At 39.3% G+C, this 17,195-nt stretch overlaps 1 pseudogene; it reads right to left on the reverse strand.

The window, feature by feature from the left end:
* Positions 1-1,937: 1,937 nt before the first annotated feature.
* Positions 1,938-17,195, reverse strand: part of LOC109118193 — a 21,695-nt pseudogene continuing 6,437 nt past the window's right edge.

Raw genomic sequence — 17,195 nt, forward strand, 5'->3', positions numbered from 1 at the left:
AAAAAAAAAAAAAAAAAAAAAAAAAAAAAAAAAAGTTAATTTTAACTATTTCTAGGAGTGGGTGCATAAACAAGATATGGGTATAGAAAGAGACTAGATGCCACTTTTTGGTGCTAAGTATGTGTTCTAAACAGTGGGGAAAGAAGGCCTGTTAAGGCTCTGATTTGTCTTGCTGCAGAAGTTTACCTATGATAGTTTTTTTCCCTATGTGATCCTTGGAGCACACTTAGCTATATGCCTTCCTTTTTACAGCCTCAGTTAGCATATTTTTGAGAATAGTGGCTGTACTGGGAAGACATTATGTAGAGAAATTATGATAAGAGGCAGTCCTCTGAGGACTGGAGCTGTGACTATTCTTTAATATCCGTTTTTATTTAAAACTCTTATTAAATTCATAAAGTTCCCTAGGAAGGTTTTGTTCTATCAGTGGGCTTATCTGTGTTATACAAATCAGTCAGTATTCACTATGCTATCAAAAACAGTCAGGGGCCGGAGATTTAGCTCGGTGGCACCATGCCTGCCTTGCAAGTGCAAGGTCCTGAGTTTGATCCCCAGTACCAGCCCTCCCATAACAAAATAAAACAAATAAAGCCCCCCCAAACCAAAACAAAGCAAATACCATGAATCAATGGGTATGGGTGTCTTGGTTGTTTTTCACTCTCTTCTGCTGTGTGAGGCAGGAGGCAAATCTTGTCTGGCAGGTGGACCAATTGCAGTGAAAAGAGGAGAGCCTGGAGCAATGTTTAGCCACTGCAGCGGTCATACAGAGGGGCACAGAAAGATCGGCTTCCTCCCAGAGTGCAAGTCCCAACCACCAGGAGAATCTTCTAAAGCTGCAGGCAAGGCCCGATATCCAAAGATGTGAAAATAGAAGAACTTTTGGCCCAAGGAGGGGGACCAAGGGGACCACCTACACTACCCGCCACTCCATGTACATGACCTATACAACTATGAAACTGTGGGAGTTGGCAGAATCATTAAAGCAATGCGTGGGGGAGACAGTGCTTGCATGGCTGCTATGGCTATTGCATGAAGGGGCTTAGGACATGGAGTTAAATTCACGATACATGCCCCAATTAGCCAGCACAGCCGGCATCCCCTCCATACGCTGTGTTTTGCAGGATGCAGAGACTAGCCAGCAGAGCAGGTGACCACACCTTGATAAATTGGCTAATGGCAATTTAGCCTGTGTAATTTGGGCTTATCTGAGCGACTTGCCAGAGCAAATCACTAAATTGGCAACCTACCTGGACTTGAAATGAGCATGTATCAGATGATATTTACTACCTGGTATCATAACCCTGATGAGGAACTGCTCACAGTATGCATGAAAGATCTGGTCCTGGCCAATATCCTGGCCAGCATGTTTGGCATGGTGGCAGCCTTGCTGGTGCCTATTGTGGATTTTCCAATGCAGCAGATGCAGTAGATGCTTTGGCATGATGGGCAATGTTCAGGTGAAATGCCAGGGTAAGCAGAGACCTGTCAAAACCCAGCCACCAAACACAAGTGAGGATTATGTCTTAATGCAAAGAAAGTTTGAACATAAGGAAATTCTGGCCATTTTCCCCTCTTTCCTATGGTGACATTCTAGTTGAGAAATAGCATTATAATCAATACTTCCTTCTGCATTCCATTTGATTCTAGAAGATTCCAAAGGAGTAAGAGATTTTGATATTGAGTTTCCCATGCTGAAATGCAAAAAGAACGAATTGTTTCCCTGTGATTTATAGTTGGTTTCTGTACCCTCAAGGCACTGTTCTAATGGGTCTCAAAATTCTGTGACAGATTTGTATTCAAGTTGTCTCCATTGAAAAGTGTTGATTTATTTTTCTTTTTTTTTGTATTGGGGTTCAAATTTAGGACCTTGCATTTGCCAGGCAGGCGCAGTGCCACTGAGCTAAATTCCTAGCCCTAAAAAGTATTGATTTTAAAAACTAATAACTTAAAATCACTCCCCCACACAAATGGTCCACAAGATATTCTCCTTTCCTTCTGAAGGTTTTATGAGGCATTGTTATTATTAACCAGTCTTTTATTATTAAGCTTAAATGGACAATTGGGAGAAACAGTTCTGCAACCAGCCTCCCAGCACTGATTAAGACTGGGGTGGCAGATGTTAGGGGTAATATCCATTTAGCCTTCTGAGCTTTCCGGGCAGACATGCTGACCTTGCCAGCACCAGCAGCCTTCTTTGTGCACTGCTTCGATGACACCCACAGCAACTGTCTGTCTCATATCATGAAGAGTGAAACAACCCAGAGATGGATAGTCAGAGAAGCTCTCGACACACATGGGCTTGCCTGGAGCTATGTCAACAATGGCTGCATCACCAGATTTCAAGGATTTGGGGCCATCTTCGAGCTTCTTACCAGACAGGTGTTCAATCTTCTCTTTCACCTTAGCAAACTTGCAAGCAATGTGAGCTATGTGTCAATCCAGTACAGGGGCATGGCCAGCACTGATCTGGCCCAGACGGTTCAGGATAATCACCTGAGCAGGGAAAACAGCTGCTTCCATTGATGGTCATTTCTGCTGTCACCAGCAATGTTGCCACAGTGAACATCTCTGACAGTCACATTTTCCCCCCATTAAGTTTATTGGTGCATTTAAAGCAAACAATACAGTTACATTTATCATTGGGATCTTGTACCTTCCCATGACATATCTTGGTTCTTATTTTTTGCACATACCCCTGCCCTCCTTTCACCTCCTTCACCCTTCCCTATTTATGAAAACTGTTTCCATTTTTTCCTTTTTTCACATATTTCTTTCCCCTTATTTCCTTCCCCCTCCCCTTCTCACTTCTCTTTTAGCCATTTTCTTCATGTTTCACATTCCCAATTATGCCACTTGAACTTTATTTATACTTTTAGTTCTTCACACCAGAGAAACTATTATGTATTTACTGAAGTGTGTCCTATTTATTTCACTTGAGTATAGCCTCTATGTGTTATAGCCATTTAGCTATAAATATTTCTACTTTCTCATTCTTTATGCAATGCAGTACTACATTTTATAGAGAAACCACATCTTCTTTATCCAGTCTCCAGTTGATGAGCATTTGGGTTGTTTTCAAGTTTTAGCCATTACAAACTGTGCCACTATAAACATGGGAGTGCATATATCACTGTGGTATGATTCTTTTAATTCTTTTGGAAAGATACCCAGCAGAGGGATAGCTGGGTCAAATGGAACCTCTAATTCTAGTTGTTTGAGGTATCTCCACATTGATTTCCACAGTGGTTGCACCAGTCTGCATTCCCACTGACAATGGAGAAGTGTTCCTTTCTCCCAATAACCCTGCCAGCATTTGCTGTTGGTTGATTTCTTGATAGCAACCATTCTTTCTGGAGTGAGGTGGAATCTCAGTGTTGTTCTCATCTGCTTCTCTCGAATTACCAGTGATGTGGAGCATTTTTCATATATTTGCTGCTTTTACTTGTTTGTCTGAAAAATGTCTGTTCATTTCAGATGCCCATTTTTGAATTGGGTCTTTATGTTTGGGGGGCTGATTTTTTTGAGTTCTTTATATATTCTAGATAATAGTCCTCTGTCTGAGGAGCAGCTGGTAAATTTTTTTCCCACATTGTAGGTTTTCTCTTAGTTCTGTTGGTGGTTTCTCTTGCAGTGCAAAAACGTATTAATTTAATGAGATCCCAGTTGTTCATTCTTTGAGCAAGTTCCCGTGCTGCTGAAGATTTGTTCATAAAGTCTTTTCCTATGCCAATGTCTTCAGGAGTTCTACCTAATTTATTTTCCAGTAAGTTTAGTGTTTCTGTTTTTATATTTAGATCTTTAATACACTTGAATTTTAGTTTAGTGCATGTGAAAGATAAGGATCTAGTTTTAATCTTTGGCAAGTTAAAAACCAGTTTTTCTAATACCATTTGTTAAAGAGGCTATCTTTCCTGCAGTGAGGATGGTTGGCTCCTTTGTCAAAGATGAGGTAGCTGAGTATTTCTGGTGTTGTTACTGCATCTTCCAATCTATTCCACTGATCCTTGGGTTCTGTTCTTTGCCAGTACCATGTTGTTTTTATCACAGTGGCTTTGTAGTAGAGTTTCAAGTTGGGAATTGTGATACTCCATGCCATGTCTCTGTTACCTAGAATGGTTTTTGCTAATCTAGGTCTCTTCTGGTTCCAAATGAATTTTTTTTCTCTAGGTCTGTGAAATATACTGTTGGGTTTTCAATTGGGATTGCATTGAATCAGTATAGCAGTTTTGGAAATACGGCCATTTTCACTATGTTGATTCTTTCTACCCAGGATCAAGGGATATCTTTTTTCTTATATCCTTTTCTATCTCTTTTTTCCAAATGCTATAGTTTTCAGTGTAGAGGTCTTTTGTGTCCTTTGTTAGATTGAGTCCTAGATATTTCATTTTTGGATGTTATTGTGAAAGGGATTGTTTCCCTAATTTCTCTCTTAGCGAGTCTGTTATTTGTGTACAAGAAGGCAATTGATTTTTGAGTGTTGACCTTGTATCCAGCTACTTTGCTGAATCTTTCAATGAAGTCTAGAAGTCCTTTGGCAGAGTTTTTTGGGTCTTCTATGTAGAGTATCACATCATCAGCAAATAGTGGCAGGTTAAGTTCTTCCTTTTCTATCTTTATTCCTTTTATTTCTTTCTCTTGTCTAATTGTTGTGGCTAATGTTTCTAGAACTATATGGAACAGGAGTGGTGATAGTGGAAATTCTTGTCATGTACCTGATTTCAGTGTGAGGGTTTTCATTTTTTGACCATTGAGTATGATACTGGCTATCAGATTTCATAGATAACCTTTATCAGGTTGAGTTAAAGACCACCTATTCCAACTTTCTGCCGGATTTTTATCATCAATGGCTGTTGAATTTTGTTGAATACTTTTTCTGCATCTGTTGAGATGATCATAATGTTTTTGTCTTTGACTCTGTTAATATAGTGTGTTACATTTATTGATTTATGTATGTTGGACCATCCTTGCATCCCTGGGATAAATCCAAGTTGGACAGGGCATATGATCTTCTTGATGATCTTCTGTATTCTGTTTGCCAGTATCTTAGTGAGGATTTTTGCATCTATGTTTATTAGGGAGATTGGCCTATAGTTCTCTTATTTGGTTGGGTCTCTCCCTGGTTTTGGAATGAAAGTAATACTTTCATTAATGAATTTGGAAGTATGGCTTCCCTTTCAATTTCATTGAGAAGTTTAAAGAGTAGTTTCAATAGTTCTTCTCTAAATGTCTTGTAGAATTCAGCATTGAAGCCATCAGGACCTGGGCCTTTCTTTGTTGGTAATGTTTTGAGTACACTTTCAATTTCACTGAATGTAACTGGGGTGTTTAGACTTTTTGTATCCTCTTCATTCAACTTTGGAAGTTCATATGTATCTAGGAATCTGTACATTTTTTCTGTATTTTCCATTTTATTAGAGTATAGGTTTTCAAAGTAGGTATTGATGATTTGGATTTCTGGTGGATCTGTTGTGACTCTCCTCTGTGACCAAATGGTTATTCAGCAGGGTGTTATTCAATTTCAATGTGTTTGTGAAGTTCTTTCAGTTTCTTATGCTACTGATCTCCAGTTTAATTGCACTATGGTGTGATAATATACAGGGGATAATTTCAGTTCCTTTGCATTTACTTAAGCATATTCTATGAGCTAGCATGTGGTCTATTTTGGAGAATGACCTGTGTGCAGCTGAAAAAAATGTATATTTTGATTTTGTGGGTTGGAGTACTCTGTAGACATCTACTAAGTCCATTTCTTCTAAGAGTTGGTTCAGTTCTATTATTTCATTGTTGATTTTTTGTCTAAATAAACAGACACATTCTTGACATTGAAGCCCACTTTGTCCTCAGGAAGAGCTTCACTCAAAGCCTCATGGTGCATTTCAACAGACTTTGTTGTAACTTCAGTTGTAACATTGACTGCTGTGAAGGTGACCACTATGCCAGGTTTGAGAACACCAGTTTCACTTGGCTCACAGGGAAGGTACTAATACCACCAATTTTGTAGATATCCTAGAGGGGCAGCTGCACAGTCTTATTAGTTGGGTGTGTGGGTCATAGCATGCAATCCAAAGCTTCAAGCAGTGTGGTTCCACTGGCGTTGCCATCTTTGCAAATGACTTTCCACCAAGGCATGTTAGCACTTGGCTCCAGCATGTTGTCACCATTCCAAGCAGAAATTGGCACAAAAGCTCTGTGTCAGGATTGTAGCTAGTTTCTTATGTAGCTGCCGACTTCCTTAATGATTTCCTGGCATCTCTTCTGGCAGTAGGGTGGCTCAGTGGAATAAATTTTGTTAACCAACAATTAACTATTTTACACCCAGCATATAAGCTAGAAGGGCGTGCTCACAGGTCTGCCTGTTTGTGGAGATATCAGATTCAAATTCACCAACATCAGCAGCAACAAGCAGGATAGCAATGTAAGCCTGAGATATGCCTGTAATCATGTTTTGGATAAAGTCTGTGTGTCCTGGGGCATCAATGATAGTCACATAATACTTGTTGGTCTTAAATTTCCACAGGGAGATGTCATTGGTGATATCACACTCACACTTGGCTTTTATCCAAGATCCAGGCATACTTGAAAGGAACTTTACCCATCTCAGCAGCCTCCTTCTCAAATTTTTCAATGCCACCACATTTGTAGATCAGATGGCTGGTACTGGTGGACTTGCCTGAATCCACATGTCTGATGACAATCATATTGATATGAGTCTGTTCCTTTCATATGTTGGTTTTGATTTAGTGGTGGTTTTCACTACATTTGTGCTCTTGTGGCAAACTCATTGCAAAAAAGTCCCATAGGTGTTTTGAAAAGCACATGTTACAGTTGATTTCTGCCATAATAATCATGTTTAAAGAAGGAAGCATTACTAGCAAAACCAATAATCAAGAGATTTAAACCACTGCTTTCTAATTCTTTGAAAGGGAATAGGAAGATAAATCAATGAGAAAATTAGAGCACTTTTTAGCCGGCAAAAGAAATAACTTCTACAGACAGTGAGTGTCAAGTATATGGCTTGGAGAAATTTTTCCCTGGATCCTAGGGTGGAGAAACCTCTAAGACATTCCTGTTTTCTACTTAATCACCTAGGCAATCTTCTTTAGCAGCAAGACAAAGAAATGCTTTATTTAAGATTTAATTCCCTTAATTGGAGTTGGCCTGCTGGTGGCAGCATCTGAATATTCTGTCCCTTCATTTGGGCCTAGGAGAGGTAGGTGAGCCATTTATGCCCTAGGCTTGAGGAAGTTTGGAGAAGCCACTTGTCTCTAAAGAAAAAAAATTCAACATTTTAATGTTCCATTTTCTAGTGTTGGTTATAGACATTGCAGCATAATTTGTAGCAAATGTAACTTTTTTCATCTTAAAATATACTTCTCAGTTCTTTTTCCCCTTAGATTTAAAAAAGTACTTTATTTTATAGAGTTTCATGCTCATGGCAAAATTCAACAGTAAGAACAAAAATTTCCATATACTTTCTGCCCTCAACTGTACATGTCAACTGCTCCCACTATAGTGGTACATTTATTACAGCCAGTGAATTTGCATTGATGTTATATTATCCCCTAGCCCTTTATTGTTTGGAACAGGAACTTGCTTTCAGCCTCCCAAGGGCTGGAATTACAGGAATCTGACTCCCCAAAATTTATACTTTAGGTTAGGGTCCACTTTTGGTGTTATGGATCTGTGTAGTACAGTTGGAACAATGGGGCTGAGGAAATCACCCATCTCCATTGATTTAGACAGCACACTAGGGCCATTCCTCCTTCCATTGTCTTAAGAGGTAGATAACTGTACAGCACACACACGCACCCACCCACCCACCCACACACACACACAAACAGTAAACTTTTGATGCTCTGGATGAGAGCACATGCTTCTTGGATCCCCTGGCCTCACTTTCAGTCATCTATACCCTACTCAAACCTTATTAAGGGTTCACTACATCTCATGAATGTAGTTAAGATGAGAGTGAATTCTGGGACAGAACTGAGAGCACCTGAGATGACTCAACCTTGTCAATCATTCCTGTTAATGCTACTTAGTGACTCAGTGGGAGGCACCCAGGCTGTGGGACCTAGCCTTTAAACTCTGAAAGCCTGATACTGTGTTGTGCAGTGCAGTGTGCACTGCCTTTTGCTTTCTTGTCACCCTGGCACTTTTCTGTTTGTGCCATATTTTCGTTGTCATGGACTTGCCCCAAGCACATTTCCCTGTGCTTTTCACTAAATGTAGTTGTTTTCCACTTGTCATTAAGTGCACACTGTCAGTGTATTGCTTGTTATGCACAAGAGACTGGAATTAATCTGCTCAATTCATTACATGGTAACATATGGCCTTCAGAAAATATATACTGACACATAACTACCATTACAGTATTACACAGAATAATTCTTCTGCACTACAGAATTTCTGTGATCCACCTGTTATCCCTTTTTGCTGGCTACATGCTAATAACCACTGATAATTTTACAATCTTCATAGTTTTGTCTTTTTCAGAATGTTCAATAGTTGGAATAATATGTCATTTTAAAGACTGACTTCTTTCATTTAGTAATGTTATTATAGACAGCTAAACTAGGCAGAAATACTATAGGCAGTCAGGCAGGGATAGGCTCTCAAGAGAGTCGAGGCAAAGGAAAAAAATACATTACAGGGCCAGAGATTTAGCTCAGTGGTTCCACCACCTGCTTTGTAAGCACAAGGTCCTAAGTTTGATCCATGGTACCAAACAAACAAACACAAATTACAATTGTGGCCATAGACACATCTATTGGAGGCTTGGCCTCAAGATAAAGATGAAATGACCAAGCCTAAGTGGTAACACCTGATCTAATAAAGTCTAAATAGACATCAGTTGCCTCAGTATGTGACTAAGACCCTTAGATGCATCCCTTCCCGAAAAGTTCTTTGTTCCTTCCATATACACTTGCTACATGATTTGCTTCCCCATTGGATCAATGTTACCTAAGCAATTGTACTTAGAATTTTATTAGATGATCATAGCTGCAGGCTACATTGGACCCATGTAGTTGTGCCCTGTAAAACTTCCCCTGAGAAGTAGCGTACTCAGTAACCAGTTTTGGGTCCCCTTACGGCTCTCAAGAACTGTATCTTTCCTCTTCAATAAATCTTTCCTACTTTTAACCTCTGTTTCTTAGAATTCATACTTCCAGTTTGGAGGAAATGACCTCAGTGTGTCGGACATTTAGCAGGTTGGGAGTTATATTTCTCCTATATCATGTGGAGGTCCTATTTCCCTTCCTGTATTAATATGAATTAAGGTCCTATCACATTTTCCATAGCTTGACAACTCATTTATTTTTATCTTTGAATAATATTTTATTCTCTGAGTGCAAAATGATAAGTGTGATTTTTATACCATCCTGGAATTGTTGAGTTTATTGATATTAAGTGACAATGACTTCCATCATACTTTATCAGAGTTTTCAAATGGGCAGTGAAAAGTTTTTGCATTTTCTTTTGTTCCACACAAAATTATTATCATCCTAATTTTTCTTTTTCTGATGTACTGATTTTTAAAATTCATATAGTTTTACATTTCTTATTCTCAAATTCTTTCTCCATCTCCTGTTATAGGGTGTAGGAGTGATGTAGGGCCTCAGTTTCCTGTCTGTATATGGAGGACCTGAAGAGTTTGCAATGGTGGTGTTATAACTCCATTATACCCTGGAAGTGTGCTTCATTTGTTAGAGACAACAGCACCAGCTTTATGTGTTGAAACTGGGGGTGTGGTTCGGTGGTAGAGCTTGTGCCTAGTGCGCATGAGGCCCTGGGCTTGATTATCAGCACTGTAAAGAAAGGATGCTCTTAAACTGGGCAGGTGCCTATAATCTCAGCAACTCAGGAGGCTGAAGCAGGAGGGCTAAATTTAGAGTCCAGCCTGGGCAACATAACAGAATCCTGTCTCAGCAAAAGGTGGAGGGGAGCCAGTTCTCCCTTCCATTTGTTGATTCCTCAGGCTCCCTGGGGAAAAGGACTACTTATCCACTGGACCAACAGCTACTCATGACTGCATATTCAGGCAATTTCAGACTCAAATCCAACTCCAATGTAAAATCATTTGCAGATATTTACTAATTTATTATAATTTTAGATGAATACAATATGAGGGAAATACTGGGAAACTGCTCATTGTTAGAAGCGTGCTCACTCTTGAATGTAGACTAGGAAAATCCAAATTGTTTGAAAATAAATCCAGCAAATAAAGAATCTCTGAATTTCTTTCTTTCTTTCTTTCTTTCTTTTTTGGTACCGGGGATTGAACTCGGGACCTTGTGCTTTTGAGATAGGCGGCAGAACCACTGAACTAAATCATCAGCCTGAATCTCTGAATTTACATGATAGAAAATCTATCATATAAGTGTATCTACAGAAATATAGATTAAATATTCCACTAGTGCTCAGCCCTGGGTGGTTCTTCTGTTTTCCAGGCAGAAGTGGAGAGAAAAACTTGTCCTTTTCTAGTTACATGATCCAACTTCAGTGCCTCTCTTGCTTCTTCCTCCTGATTTGTCTCCTCAGATTTCTGCCATCCCTACTTTCCTCTCTCTCAGTCACAAACCTAGACTGAAAATGGGAGTGAAGCAGCCCAGACTCGCTTTTAGGTGACTGACGAACTGGGCACTGTGGCAGAAGGGCTGAGACAGGGCTCAGGAAAGATCAACATAGATCAAATGGAGAGGGAAAACAATGTGTCTCTAAACAAAGATGTTAATTAGGATGTGTTTTGGCATATGTGATTCTGAGTTGGTATTCTGAGTTATTATACAATTGTATAAAATTGAGCTTTCCAAATAGTGGCTTCATGTCCAAACTACTAGCATACAAGTAATACCATGTTTTCTCTAATATATGATATTGAGTGCATTCCATTACCTTTGGGGGTTTTTCATTTATGATTAGCTGATTGCACTCTCATTTTATTCTAGTACTATGCTTAAAAACACCTATTCTTCATTACCAAAACACACTAAAGAATGATTATGAAACTAGATTTGGAAGGATATTCATTCAGCTGAGTGAAGGGTAAATATTTTTCTCTTTACTCTGGACGTCACAAGCTGGTATAGATTTCACTCATCATGTCTACACAGGCTTCAGTTATCACTTCCTCTAAACACTGGCAATGAGTGTCTGGAAATTTACACACTTCAACTGTAGTGGCTTTCAAAAGTGAGCCAGGTCCTCTTAGGAAAATGTATGCTTCCTATAGTTTTCTCTTGATTATCATATGAACAACCAAAGCTTTGATTCTATTCACCATCAACAACATAAATTAATGTTTTAGATCTGTGGTTTCAACCTCTTTTGTTTTCAATATATTTCAGGGCCAGAAGACCACAGGAATCCTCATTTTACCCACAAGAACCACAGCTACAAAACAGTCCTACAAGGTCACTGGAAGAAAGCTACTACTGCTTATGAGAGATTTTTGCTAAATAGAATAATAAAATTTATGTTGGATAGTAAAACACAGACATTGCCATCTAACATACCTTTACTACTCCAAGGAACTAGCTTGTGAACTAAGCCTCATACTCAAACTAGCAGACAGGTTCCCACCCTAGAGAGAACCAGCTGATGCAGTGGGAGGGCTGTGGAGCCAGGCTTGGGTTCAAATCACACCTCAGCCATTTGATGACTGTGGTTTCTGGAGAGTGATACAGCTTCTCCAAGCCCAATTTTCAGACCCGAGATTATGGTGAGGACGGATGAGGCATAATGTACTGCTCTCCCTACATGGTACTGAATAGTTTCCTCTTGGCCTAGGAAATGGCTACTAGCACCTCAGGCTGGGATCAAAGAGAAAAGAAAGACTCCCTATTATAAAGACAGCTACCAAGAGAGCTGGTAGACTTTCTCTTTGGTCTCATGAAGAAACATGTGAGCTGGCTCTGCTACCCTAACCATCATAGGATTCCCCCCAATAGTCTATATAAGTAGAAAGAGCTACAGAGGATGTAATATTTGCATCAAGCTCTCATCCTTTCTCTTGAATGACTAAAAGGGAGCTCCAACAAATTATCTCATTGCAATTGGAGGAACCCATATGATAAATACCTACCGTTTCCTGTACATCTTTTATGTAGAAGGCTGGAAGATTTTCCCCTCCATCTCTGACCAAGGGAGAGGGGGAGGAGGGAGAGGTCTTGGCCAGCAGAGGTGAATGAGTGTCCCATCTGGACTCTGTTGAAGGTGCCTGGGGTTGGGCCACCTTGCAGGGGCCCCAGCCCTCAAGCATGATGCTGCAGAATGGATGACTGTTAGGGTGAGAGTAGGCACAGCTCAGAAGAGCTCAAGGTGGGGCCTGTCTCCCATCCTCCTTTACCAGGGGACTGTGAAGTAGAGAGGCTCCCACGCCACCCGGAGGCATACTGCCTTCCACAGTGGCAGCTGTGGGTGAGCAGAAGCATCAGCTGAGAGAGACGCATTTCTGCTCTAAAGAACTGGATGGAGGAGGAAAGGGAGGCAAGACATAAGAGAAAAAGGCCGCATTTTCCCAAATCCACTGCCGTGAGTCAAGGGAAGAAATGGGCATCACAGTGAATTTTTAAATTGATCTGGACTATAGCAGACCTTTACATTGAGTATGGGCAAATGGCCCAGAATCATTGGGATCACTCCCAAATGCAGTTAAAGTTTGATGTATTACATGATAAAGACATAACGGAGAAAACTAAACCCTTCTCATATTTGTCTTACACTGTATTTAGACACATCAAAGAGCTCACTACATTTATAGTATTCCATTTTACCTGAAGACTTTGCAAGATGGATGTGACTCTTATTTCTGAGATGTTAAAACTGAGATACCAAGAGAGACTCAAGATCACATGGCCAGGGAGAGGGATGTCTGACTCCAAAGGTGAGATCCTCACCAGAAACCACGATCAGTGCTTGAGGACAAGAGTCTAGAGTAAAAGGCCACAGCTGCTCTGGCCCTGCTCCAGGCCATGAGAACCTGTGAACTACATGTCCCTCTCCCAGCCAAACAATTCTTGGCTGGGCCCTTCACCAAGCCAGGAGGACCCTGGCACTGCACCCCCTGCCCCAGCCAATGCTGACACCTGACAACCCCCACACTGAGCCAGGAGGATCAAGAAACATGTACCCCACCCCCATCCCCTGGGTTCTCCATAGCACAAGGCAACAGAGGTGACAACCAACAGGCTGACATGACTGAAGGAAGACCGACACACAGGGATAGAGTTTAGCTTCAGGACAAAAGTCATACCCTACCAGAGACCAGGTGAGACACAGAATTGTGAGATAGGCATGGGGAGGATGAGGGCTAAGGAGGGATCCTCTGGGAGGCCCAGACTCAGACCAGGAGGGTCACAGGGCCTGTATTCTTATGTGGGAGGCCAGGTTGATTGAGAGTAATTGTCAGAGGGGATGGTTCTGAAAAAGAAAGCATTTAACTCAGTGGTATGCTTAAGTTTTGGCACTGTTGCTAACATTCAGGAGAAATCAGGGCTATTCGTGAGTGCTTGCTAGGTATGGCAATATCCACTTGACATTTGATGCATTATTGTCTCATTATTTACTACTAGAGCCAAGGTAACACAGTAGTGACTGGCAATTGGTTTCCTCTCTATGCCAGTATCCAGATTCCTGGGGGTCATAATACTGTAGCTCATTCCTAAATAATGCAGCACTGGGCCAAGGAATTTGTAAATCCCTCACAATAAACAAACAAACAAGCAAAGAACAGAAACATGAAAACACAAGGCAACAAAATCCCTCCAAAATCTCCCAACTCCCTCAAAGCTGGTTCACAGGTCAATAAAGGGAGAAAATGATAAACTACATAACAAATAGGTCTCAAAAGCTACCAATGGAGACAAAACAGTTCACTAAGGTACTTGGCAAATTTGAAGAAGGTGTAAATAATCAGATGATGATCCTAATGCAATAAATGATCTGAAAGTCTAGAGAAGACACTAATGAACAGCTAGTGAAACTAAAGAAAGAGATGAAAAAGGTGAATGCCCTGCATAAAAAAATAGAGGTCTATAAGAAAGGAAAAAACAGAAACACGGGAGAGTAATAACATGATTGTAAGTATGGGTAGCTGAACGAATCAGTCTGAAGACTGAGGGGTTCAGACCTAGAGCACAGGGCTATGGTCGATGATCACTGAATACCATACCTTAAAAACAAGGGAACGTGAAAAATGGACCCAACTACTCCTAGATGACTCAAGGTTGATTAATATGAGTAATGGTAATTAGTGAAAAATCAGAAGACAGAAAAAAGGGCATAAAAATCTGTTTACAGAGGTAGTAGCAGAAAACTTTCCAAACATGGAAAAGGACTTTACATACAGGTAACTGAAGCATAGAGAACTTGGAATAGCCATGATCAGGAAAAAACAAAAAACAAACAAACAAAAAAAACACTGCACTGCATGCCACATAATAATTAAAATATCAAAAATTCAACACAAGAACAGAATCTTAATAGCTGCTAAAGCAATAAATCCCCTTGTAAAGGAAAATCCATCAGAATTATAACAGATTTCTAAACACACAATTTAAAGGCAAGGAGAGCATGAAAAAAGTATTTCAAGCTCTTAAAGAAAACAACTTGTAACCCAGACTGTTTTATTCTGAAAAAATTATCTTTCAAAGTTGATTGATAAATAAGGTACTTCCATGATAAAGAAAACCTGAAGAAATTCATGACCACCAAACTAACAATTCATAACAGTCCAAAAATTCTCAAGGATATCCTAGAAGGAGACAGAGAAGCTAACAAGGCCAAAAGGTTGAATAAAATGAATACATTGGGCAATGCTAGCAATTAAGTAGAGGGAAAGAAAGCAAAAACAGCAACAGAAAATGAATATAACAGCTATAAATCAATACTGGATAATAATAATGGATCCAAGATCTAAATGTAAAAAGCAGAAGCACTTAATCTGCTGGGAAATAAACTAGGTGGACCTCTTAAAGACATAGTGTAGGTGAGGACATTCTTAACAGAACCCCAGTGGCACAAGAAATAATACTAGAGCCAACAAATAGGATCTTACCAAGTTAAAAAGCTCCACGCAGCAAAGGAAATAATGAACAGAGTAAAGAGCCTCTGGAATGGCAAAACTAGTTTGCCAGTTATTCCATGAACATCAAGAATATATAAAGAACACACACAGGACCTAAAAGAGAAGAATATAGAAAAAACTAAAAAAACTTAGATGCCTCAAAATAAAAGACCTAACCAAAAAATGGGCAACCAAAATGCATAGACACCTCTCACATGACATATATATATATATATATATATAGCTGGTAATCAGAGAGATGCAAATTAAACTACACTCAGATGCCATCCTACCCCAGAAATTTTTTCTGTCATGAAAAAATTGAATAATAAATACTGGCAAGCATGAAATTCCACTTGAGCCAACTATCCCATGTGTAGGTATCTCCCCCAAATAGTTAAAATTATTGTATTACAGTGATGCATGTGCACCCATGTTTACAGCAGCACTACTTATAATAACTAAATCTTGGGAACAGCATATGTCCACCAGCAGGATGATGGATAAGGAAAATGCTGTAGTTATACACAATTGAATACACTGTCATAAAGAAGGATAAACTTGGGCTGTTCATGGGCAAATGAATGCAACCTAAAAACATAACATTAAGTGAAATAAGTCGGACACAGGGTTTAAATATGATGTGTTCTTTTTTTAATGAGAAATATAAAATATATATAAATATACAAATGAAGATAAAGATAGTAGAGAAATAAATAGGAAGAAGGAACAAGTTCTAATACTTTTCTAAATTATCTATTCTGTATTACTCAGCCATAAAGAATGAGAAATTAGTGTCATTCATAGGAAAACGGATACATATTGAGGATATACTCCTAAGTGAAATAAATAAGTCACACATACATAAATACCAAATAGTTTCTCTGGTGTGAAAAACTATAATAGTAGACAAGATCCTAATGATATAACTGACAAGGTGAAATAGGAAGAAAAGGGCTAAAGGTGTAGGGGAAGTGGGAAGGGTAGGGGAAAGGAAATAAGGGAAAAGAAAAAAAATGAGAAAATGAAAAAATGGAAATAAAGTATATGTAAATGGGTAGGAGAGGAGGGGGGTGAAGGGAGGGCAGGGACAAGGGGAAAAAATGAGAACCAAGACCTGTCATGTAAAGGTACAAGATTCCATTGATGAATGTAACTGTACTGTATACCTAAAATGTACCGATAAACTCAATGAGAAAAAAATTTACCTATTCTGTTGTTTCAAAAACATTTTAATATATGCTAGTGAGTTTCATTTATAGTACTAGTTTATCTCAGTTCATATAAAAGGAAGTTTTGTATTATTATGTTTCCTTTTTTGTAAGAATCTTTTTGGTTTGCATCTTGTTCTCTGAATAACTACTTTGAAGATAATACACAGTATATTAACTATTGTTATTATCTTATTTTTAATGAAATTTTGTTTTTCATAAAAAAGGAAGAAAAGTGATATTTTAGACTTAAAAATGAATTTAGTTTAACAAAGGTAAAACATTTGGATCTTCAAAATTCTTTTTTCTTTTTGCATTTCTGGGGATCAAACCTAGAGCTTCATTTATGGTGGGCAAATGCCTCACCACTGACCTCTGGCCCCAGCCCTGACACTCAGAATTCTTCAAGTGGTGCAACAGTCCCAGAGAAGCTATGGATTGTTTTCAGGATACAATTTATTTCCAGAAAATAATTTACTGTATTCTTTCCTCCTCCACCTTGCAAGGGAGAAAGAAGGGCTGGACCATCTGGGAACATCACAGGCTTTCATAGTGATAGAGATTATTACTGCTCTTAACAATTTTATTACTATGTAGAGGGGAAACTCTTTTTTTAAAAAAAGAACAAGTTCAATATCCAAGAAAGTTTTAACACTGGGGATGTCCAGGGAATGGGGCTGTAGTTTGGTAATAAAGTGGATGCCTTGCACGTGAGGCCTTTTGTTCACCCCCACGGCCAAACAAAACAAACAACAAGAAAGCTGGAGCCCAGGTGTGATGAAATGTGCCTAGTGTCCCCTACTCAGAGGCTGAGTCAAGAAGTTCTCTTGAGCCCATGAGTTCTAGACCAGCTTGGCAACACAGTGAGACCCTGTCTAAAAGACAAAAAAAAAAAAAAAAAAAAAAAAAAAAAAAAC

The sequence above is a fragment of the Fukomys damarensis genome, unplaced genomic scaffold (genome assembly GCF_012274545.1).
Source record: "Fukomys damarensis isolate Sample0158 unplaced genomic scaffold, DMR_v1.0_HiC HiC_scaffold_14, whole genome shotgun sequence".
Taxonomy (NCBI): domain Eukaryota; kingdom Metazoa; phylum Chordata; class Mammalia; order Rodentia; family Bathyergidae; genus Fukomys; species Fukomys damarensis.